The following is a 7,990-nucleotide window of genomic DNA, read 5'->3' as shown; positions in this document are numbered from 1 at the left end:
ACACTGTTTATAACATTTTATAACAGTTTTTCTTAATTTGAACCCATGATATAATTCATATGTTTTTGGTTGTTTGTTAAATTTATTAAATACATGTTTTTGCATTACGGGTTGTTGTGTGGTGTGATTCATCATATGGCGTGACGGCATATCATTTGGTGTGACTTTCAGAATTATGAAATGATGAAGGCTTTTTGGTAAGAAATGTTAAAATCATCAATGGGACAGATAAATAACAGTGTCACCAAATATTTCTAGCATTTTGGTGTTTTTATAAGAAGGTTTGCCAAAATTTATTAGAAATACATAGTCAAATTTAGTGCAATCGTCTTACCATGAGTTTTGATTAAGAAAAATTATGCAAAATGTAACTAATTTGCACAAGGAAGAGCTAGAAATGTGTAGAGTAGTGATGAGGAATGCTGATAAATAAACATACATAATTAAAATACACCCCTTTTCAATTTTGTACAGAATAACCTTCATGTCACACCATATGACAATTTTACTCACTAGCACATTATACTAATGGAAAAAAATGTATTACACGAAGAAATCTACAATACCACACATATTTTTAGAAAGATAAGAGTCCGTAAAACAGAACTGAATGATTTCCATTACTCATATGCGATATATTTAAAAAAAAAAATTTTTCAGCCTAAAACGTCAACCACCCAGTACGTAGCATTAACTGGTCGGTGCCACTGGCGGACTCAGGGGGGTGGTGCCCCCACGGTTGAAAAACGTGCGCTAAAGAGCCCTTTTGAGTGGCAAACAATTTGAGGGTGTGCCCTATTGGTGCTCTTCCAATGGTCTAAACATGACCATGTGCCCCCACAGTTGAAAAACATCACGCAAAAGTGACCTTTTGAGTGCTTTTGTGCCCCACGGTTAAATAATGTCATGCAAAAGTGCCCTTTTGAGTGGAAATAATTAGAGGATGTGCCCTATTGGTGCCCCTCTAATGGTTAAACGTGACCATGTGCCCCCACCCACAGTTGAAAACATTGCGCTAAAGTGCCCTTTTGAGTGGCAAAAGCGAGAGGACGTGCACTATTGGTGCCCCTCCAATGGTTAAACTTGACCATGTGCCCCCACAGTTGAAAATATTGGGCTAAAATGCCCTTTTGAGTGTCGAAAATGAGAGGACATGCCCATTGAAATTTCATTGTATACTGTGCAATGACAATTAAAAGTCTATTCTATTCTATTGGTGCCCTTCCAATGGTCTAAACTTGACCATGTGCCCCCACAGTTGAAAAACATCACGCAAAAGTGCCCTTTTGAATGAAAAAACTAGAGGATGTGCCCCTCCAATGGTCTAAACTTGACCACACAGTTGAAAACATCGCGCTAAACCTAAAGTGCCCTTTTGAGTAGCAAAAGCGAGAGGACGTGCCCATTGGTGCCCTTCCAATGGTTAAACTTGACTATGTGCCCCATTTTTAGTTGCGAAAATGAGAGGACGTGCCCATTGGTGCCCTTCCAAGTTCCAATGATCTAAACTTGACCATGTGCCCCCACAGTTGAAAAACATCACGCAAAATTGCCCTTTTGAGTGAAAAAACTAGAGGATGTGCCCCTCCAATGGTCTAAACTGGACCATGTGCCCCCACAGTTGAAAACATTGCGCTAAACCTAAAGTGCCCTTTTGAGTAGCAAAAGCGAGAGGACGTGCCCATTGGTGCCCTTCCAATGGTTAAACTTGACTATGTGCCCCCACAGCTGAAAACATGACGCTAAAATGGCATTTTGAGTGGCGAAAATGAGAGGACATGCCCATTCCAATGGTCTAAACTTGACCCAGACGGTTAAATAATGTCACACAAAAGTGTTAGCTACAACTCTGAGCAGCCCTGTCACTACAATATTCCATCGATTTAAATGTTCAGTTTTAGACACATCCCCTCTTGAATGTTCAGATGCCACAGGGCTTAATTCAGTCTGAGCTGTAACCCTGCATCCTACTGCTGTGTGTGAGGTAGGACATCAAGCTTTCTTTGAAGTTGCAAAGATTGAGTTTGTTTGACCAATTATGCATTACTAAATACTAATGTATGTACACTGCAAGTGCTTTTATTGATGGCAGTATGTTTTAGCCTAGGCTAGCTGTATTACTACTGTAGCTAGCTAACTAAACAGGTACCTTGCTTAGCTGATTCTATGCTAACCTGTGTTCTCAATTTAGAAATAAAGTGTACAAATTATTTTAGGATTATTTGCACAAAATATACCCATAGCACTTTAAAGTTCAGTGTGAATTGCTTTTTAAAGCTAATTTAAGAGTGGTAGTAAACCCCAAAATTGGCCATTTTAGTTTTCGTTTTTGAGGACTGCATACTTTTTTTGCAAACCAAAATACAATGCTTTATACTTATACCACATGCATGAGCCTAGTCTCTTTTGAAAGATGACATTCTGGAGTTTCTGACAACTCACATTTAGTGCTAATGAAATAGAGTAACATAGGTCTGACCTTGAGTTGTAGAAAAACGTGTTACTCACGTTTTTCTGTAGTAGTCCAGAAGTATTTTTCCCCAGAATGGCTGGAGGCTTAAAAAAACACCAGAGATCCATTAACCTGAAGTCTTATGTAGATCATAAAGATCCGTTCAGAAATTTGTGATTAGGAGTGATTTTGGTAAACTGTGTACAAAAAAAAAGTTCAGTTTTCATAGACTTTAACTTGTGAGGTTTGGTTGGTTCCCCGCCACACGCTCTCCTGAGGTACGGTACTGATTGGTGCATTCCCCGCCACATGCTTTTTGAGCGATTGCCACTTTCATCACGCAGCTGTCATAGTTTGTGATTAGCGCCCCAGAGGGCTTTATATACCGGGACCTTCCTTCTATCGTTGTCGGGTCGTTCTGGAATACAACTGCATTTGCCTGTTTTTTCCCCGTTGCTGTTCCTGGTCTACTTTCTCTCCAGGACCTTTCTGTGGAGAACCGCTGTTGAGAACCTTGTTCCCCGTTTGGAGCTGCGCCTCGTTTTGCCCGCTTTACGCGTTGCGCTTGGGTGAGTGGAACCAAACCCCTCTGGATATTTCTGATTGTGTGTTTTAGAAGAGACACTGAAGACTTCGTTTTGTTTGCACTGACTCAGCTAAGTTGAGTGTTGTGGGGAACACTGAAGACTGTCACTGTCAATTGGTTCTGGATTATTCTGATTGTGTGTTTTAGAAGAGACACTGAAGACTTTGTTTTGTTGCACTAACTCAGCTAAATTGTGTGTTGTGGGGAACACTGAAGACTGTCACTGTCAATTGGTTCTGGACCCAGCTAGGGAGGAGGGAACCACACTACCTCTGTGTTTCGTTGGACTGTTTCTGATATCTCTCTCTCTCTCTCCGTTTTCCACCTTGAGTAAAAGCTGCGAGTATCTGCAGAGCCGCTGCAACGTCACATGCCAATAGACCTTTCCCCGCTGTCAATCACACAGAGAATAATAACCAATAAGATTGCCCGATTTCTTAAGGCCGCGCCCCTTGAAATAGAGCCGCCATGATGTCTCACAGATAGCCAGCCAGTCCTGCATTGTTGTTGTCGAGAAAATGGTTCTTAGATGTGCTTGGGGAACGTGCAATAATGACCAGAGATATCCAGAAAGACTAAAGGGAGCGCGTTTTATAAATTTTCCAAAGCCTAAAACACAGTTGGAAAAATGTTTAAAGTGGATTAAGGCTTGTGGACGGCCCCATACACAGCTGAATGTGGACAAGATCAACAAGAACAAGGCTGTATGCTCAACGGTAAGCCCGAAAAATATGCTTCAGTAATATATGCTTCAACATTTGAGTTAAACAGAAGTCATCACTTGTTATCTTATATATACTGTATATAGATAGATAGATAGATAGATAGATAGATAGATAGATAGATAGATAGATAGATAGATAGATAGATAGATAGATAGATAGATAGATAGATAGATGGCTAGCCGATCGTTAGGTAGCCAGCTATTCATAGCTAATGCTAACGCATGGTTAACCTAACGTTAACCTAACGTCGCCAAAAAGAGTCTCCGAAAACATTCCGATCAGTTCATGAGCTGAAGGAAAACTACATATAGCTACAGCTACTTAGTCAACACCCTTGAAAATTATGAATTGGAAGTTGTCCAGTTGATTCTAACAACCGAACTAACGTTAAATAAATGTTAGTGTACTGTAAATGTCCAAACCCCCCCTCCTAATGTACAGTTTCCTCCCCCTCGTATGTATATATTTCCTGTTAGGATATCTTTAACAGTACTGTATATTTGCATATCTTGGATGTCACAAATGTAACAGTACTGTATCTGTATGTCATAAATGTCATGCTATATATCTGTTGTGTATGTCATAACACATAAATGTCATTATGAATTGAAAATGGGGGACCCTGATGTAAACAAGACTAAAGTCTTTCTCTGGTCTGCATCCCCTTAACTATTGTGTGTATTGAGCTGTACTGTATTGTACCCATTCTGCAATCTGTTAATACAGTTTTCAATCAGCTAGCATGAGTAACCTGAATGCCTTACAATATCTGTGATCCACTTTCTCTTCTCTGTCATGCCTATCTCACCTTATAGCATTTTGTTGGCGGGGATGGACCTACTGTGCAATATCCAGACCCTATAAAAGCTGATGGGACCACATGTAAGTCGGTGCGTCCGTTGCCAAAGAAAAGACGCCTGCTTGATCCTGACAACCCCCCATCTAAAAAAGAACTACTGCAGGAAAATACTAACTTGTAAGTCCTGAAGACTGGGTATTGTCAAAGTCCTTATAGGCGGTATTGTCTGAATATTGTGATGTGTTAGTGAAGATGTGAATCACTAACTAAAAACACCATTTGCATGTGTGAATCAGATGTCATTTAATAATTTGTTATAAATGCTCATATCTAGTATTAATTTGTGAACCAAAGATACTGCAAGTTCTTGTTACAATCAAACAATACATAAATAATACTGAGACCAAATGTTATGATTAATGAACAACATGGATTTATTAATTAAAGTGCATTTATTTGATTATGATTTTGATACTTCACAGGAACATCAATCCCTCTCTGGATGTCATCAACCACCAATCGGAGCTCAGTTATACAGCTACACAGACGTGCACAGCTACTCAGACTGAAGGAGAATGTAAGGGTCTACCTTTCTTTTAGGAACTGAGAAGCATGATCTTTAAAAAATGCAGCAAGTCTGTGCAGTAATCTTTCCATAAATGGTATGTCTGGGAATATTCTTTCCACAAAGATATCTTTCTGCGTAAAAACTATGAATTCACAGAATTGGCAGCCTGTCACCATAAGTTGTCCTTGTATTTGCACATAATAGTTGTGCGTCTTCTTCAATGAAATACTGCCCCCCTCATCTTTGTGTAAACAGAAATCTGGGAAGTTTTCGCAAGCCTCCAATATCAAACAGTTTCTTGCCTTATAAGGACATTTCACTTCGACTATCCCACTCTCGCCATTGTCGCACAACTTCCCGTCAGGTGTGGCTCCTAAAAAATCGAACTCTGAATTGACAACAAGACCACACTCGTGAAAATGTCTGGCGGGATAAACCTCCAGATATTTGGCCTTCGCCTTTGCCTCGTTCCTTTTCCCATACTCCAAAGCCGGGGCACAAATGGATGTCAACCGGAAAACACTCTCCAGAAATTTTGTTGTTGGGGCAGATTTTCTGTTTACCGCTTTCGCAAAGTTTGAAGCAGTCAGTCGTGACCTCCGCTCTTCAAACCAGTCATTTGAGAGAGCCTGGGCCCGAGTGCGTTCTTCCAGTGCTACCAGGTTTGTGTCTGCAGTATTCAGATCTTTGTAGATCGCTGGAAGCTTCACTGGAGATGGCTGGTGCACAGATACATTTCCACACCTCTGGTGTGGAACCGGGTCTGTTTTCTTCTTGAGATTTCTTGTCTGTAGAATAAAAGCAAAATGTTATTATTGTGATGTCATGTATATGTGGAAACTCCCTAACAATAATTGTAATATTTCTGTTTCCAGGGGTTTGCCCTTTAGAAGTATTGGGCACTGCTGTGGAAGGTGCAAGATTGAAGTCAGAGCTGGAGAAGAAGGAGAGGACGATAACCTGGTTGAGAGGGCAGCTTCTTGAAAAGGAACAGATAATACAGTCTCTCGAACAGGATGCTCAGAAAAAGACATTCTGTACTGTACAAAGTGTTGTCCAAAAAGAAACAAAGATCAAAGGGCTTTTTAAGTACTACACTGGGATCACATATGTTAGATTCATGTTATTGTTAGATTTTCTTGTGCCTGCTGGCTGTGATGCACCTTATGCAAAGGGCCGTAAAGACATGAGGTCACTAGGAAAATCCAATGGCCTATTCTTGACATTGTGTAGGTTAAGACACAACTTTGGACTTCAAGATTTGTCTCAAAGATTTGGAGTATCCATGCAGTCTGCAGGACTTGTTTTTAATACATGCATAGAACTTATGTATTTTAAATTTGGACAAATTAGCATATGGCCTCATAGAGACATTATTATTGAAAACATGCCTGAAAACTTTAGAAAGGAATTTCCTTCTACTTTAGTCATTATTGATGGTACTGAATTTAAGACCCAGGTGCCATCTGCACTGGCTTTACAAAGTCAGCTTTATAGTGACTATAAGTCAAGCACAACCCTCAAAGCATTGATTGGATGTGATCCAAGTGGGTCTGTCATTTTTGTGTCGGAGTTATTTACAGGTGCTGTATCCGATAAGGCGATTACTGAAAGCAGTGGTTTTTATGATTTACTTAAAACACTGAAAGTTCATGGTTACATCAAGGATGGTGATGCTGTTATGGCTGACAAGGGTTTTACAATACACGACGAGTTGAAAGAGCTTGGATTACGTTTGAATATCCCTCCTTTTGCTGCTGGTCATTCTCAGATGTCTCAGTCAAATGTGGCGTTGACTAACAAAATTGCTCGTCACAGGGTTCATATTGAGCGTCTTATATGTAAAGTTAAGACGTACAAAATCCTTTCAGATCGCATACCAACAACCCTTTTCAAAACGATAAACCAGATATGGTCAGTTTGTTGTTTTATGACCCTACAACAGGATGTGTTTGTAACTGATAAATGAAATTGTAGACCTGCATTACCTGATAAGAAAGTACAGAACCAATCTGGACTTCTCCAAAAGGGGTTGTGATCTTTGGCACACTGGTAGACAGGATAGTTGCCAAAGGTGTTCCAGTCATCCGTTGTAGATGGGCAATATCTTCCTCTGTTACAGCTGGAAGTCTGTAAATATTTAAAATATTGTATTAAATGTATTGCATATATTAATAATAACTTGGTCATACTTTTGCTATATTTCTGAGATGGAAGAACGATGTTTTGGTCACTTTGTTAATATGAAAATTGAAGTTCAGTTCTGAATCTATGATAACCCAGAGACTTGTGACCTCAGATTTGATCCAAGGGGTTAGTCCTCCCAGGTTCTTTATTAACGTTTATTTTTTTGTTTTGGGGCCGATAATTAGAATTATAGATAGAAAACCTACATTATGTCCTCTGATGATATCACCCAGCGGTAACATGTAAAGGACCTAAGCAACTCCCTTGTGCAACTCCATAGTTGTTGTCATATATCTCAGACATGTGGCCTCCTAGTTTAACATAGAATGTCCTCCCTCTGATATATGTTTTAACCCTTCTGCCTTATTAGGTAACTGACAGAGTTGGCACATCAGTGCATGAAAAGATTGCATCACGTTCAAGGTCATAAAAAACTTAATTTGTAATATTTCGTTCCAATTCTTTTTTTTATGAATACCACTATAAGGATGGAGACCTTATTCTCATCAGAGTTTAGTCTGAGGTCACTGATTATTTTGGTGAGGGCAGTTTCAGTGCTATGCTATTTTCTGAATCCTGAATTCTTCTAAGATTGTGTTCTCTTCATTGACATTGATGTCTCATGAGCTAATTTTATATGTACATCAACTTATAAAGAGTATTACTAATAAAA

At 39.5% G+C, this 7,990-nt stretch overlaps 1 long non-coding RNA gene across 1 annotated transcript; it reads left to right on the top strand.

Moving 5' to 3' along the window:
- Nucleotides 1–3,527: 3,527 nt before the first annotated feature.
- LOC311232100 lies at nt 3,528–6,676 on the top strand. The gene is made up of 4 exons (XR_014619916.1): nt 3,528–3,754; nt 4,579–4,739; nt 5,045–5,139; nt 6,006–6,676. It is a non-coding gene; the product is annotated as an uncharacterized lncRNA (long non-coding RNA).
- Nucleotides 6,677–7,990: the final 1,314 nt, after the last annotated feature.

This window comes from Notolepis coatsorum, assembly GCF_963971535.1.
Source record: "Notolepis coatsorum genome assembly, chromosome: 7".
Lineage (NCBI taxonomy): Eukaryota > Metazoa > Chordata > Actinopteri > Aulopiformes > Paralepididae > Notolepis > Notolepis coatsorum.
Note: the sequence above shows the minus strand (reverse complement) of the source record. Positions and strands in the feature narration are given on the sequence as shown.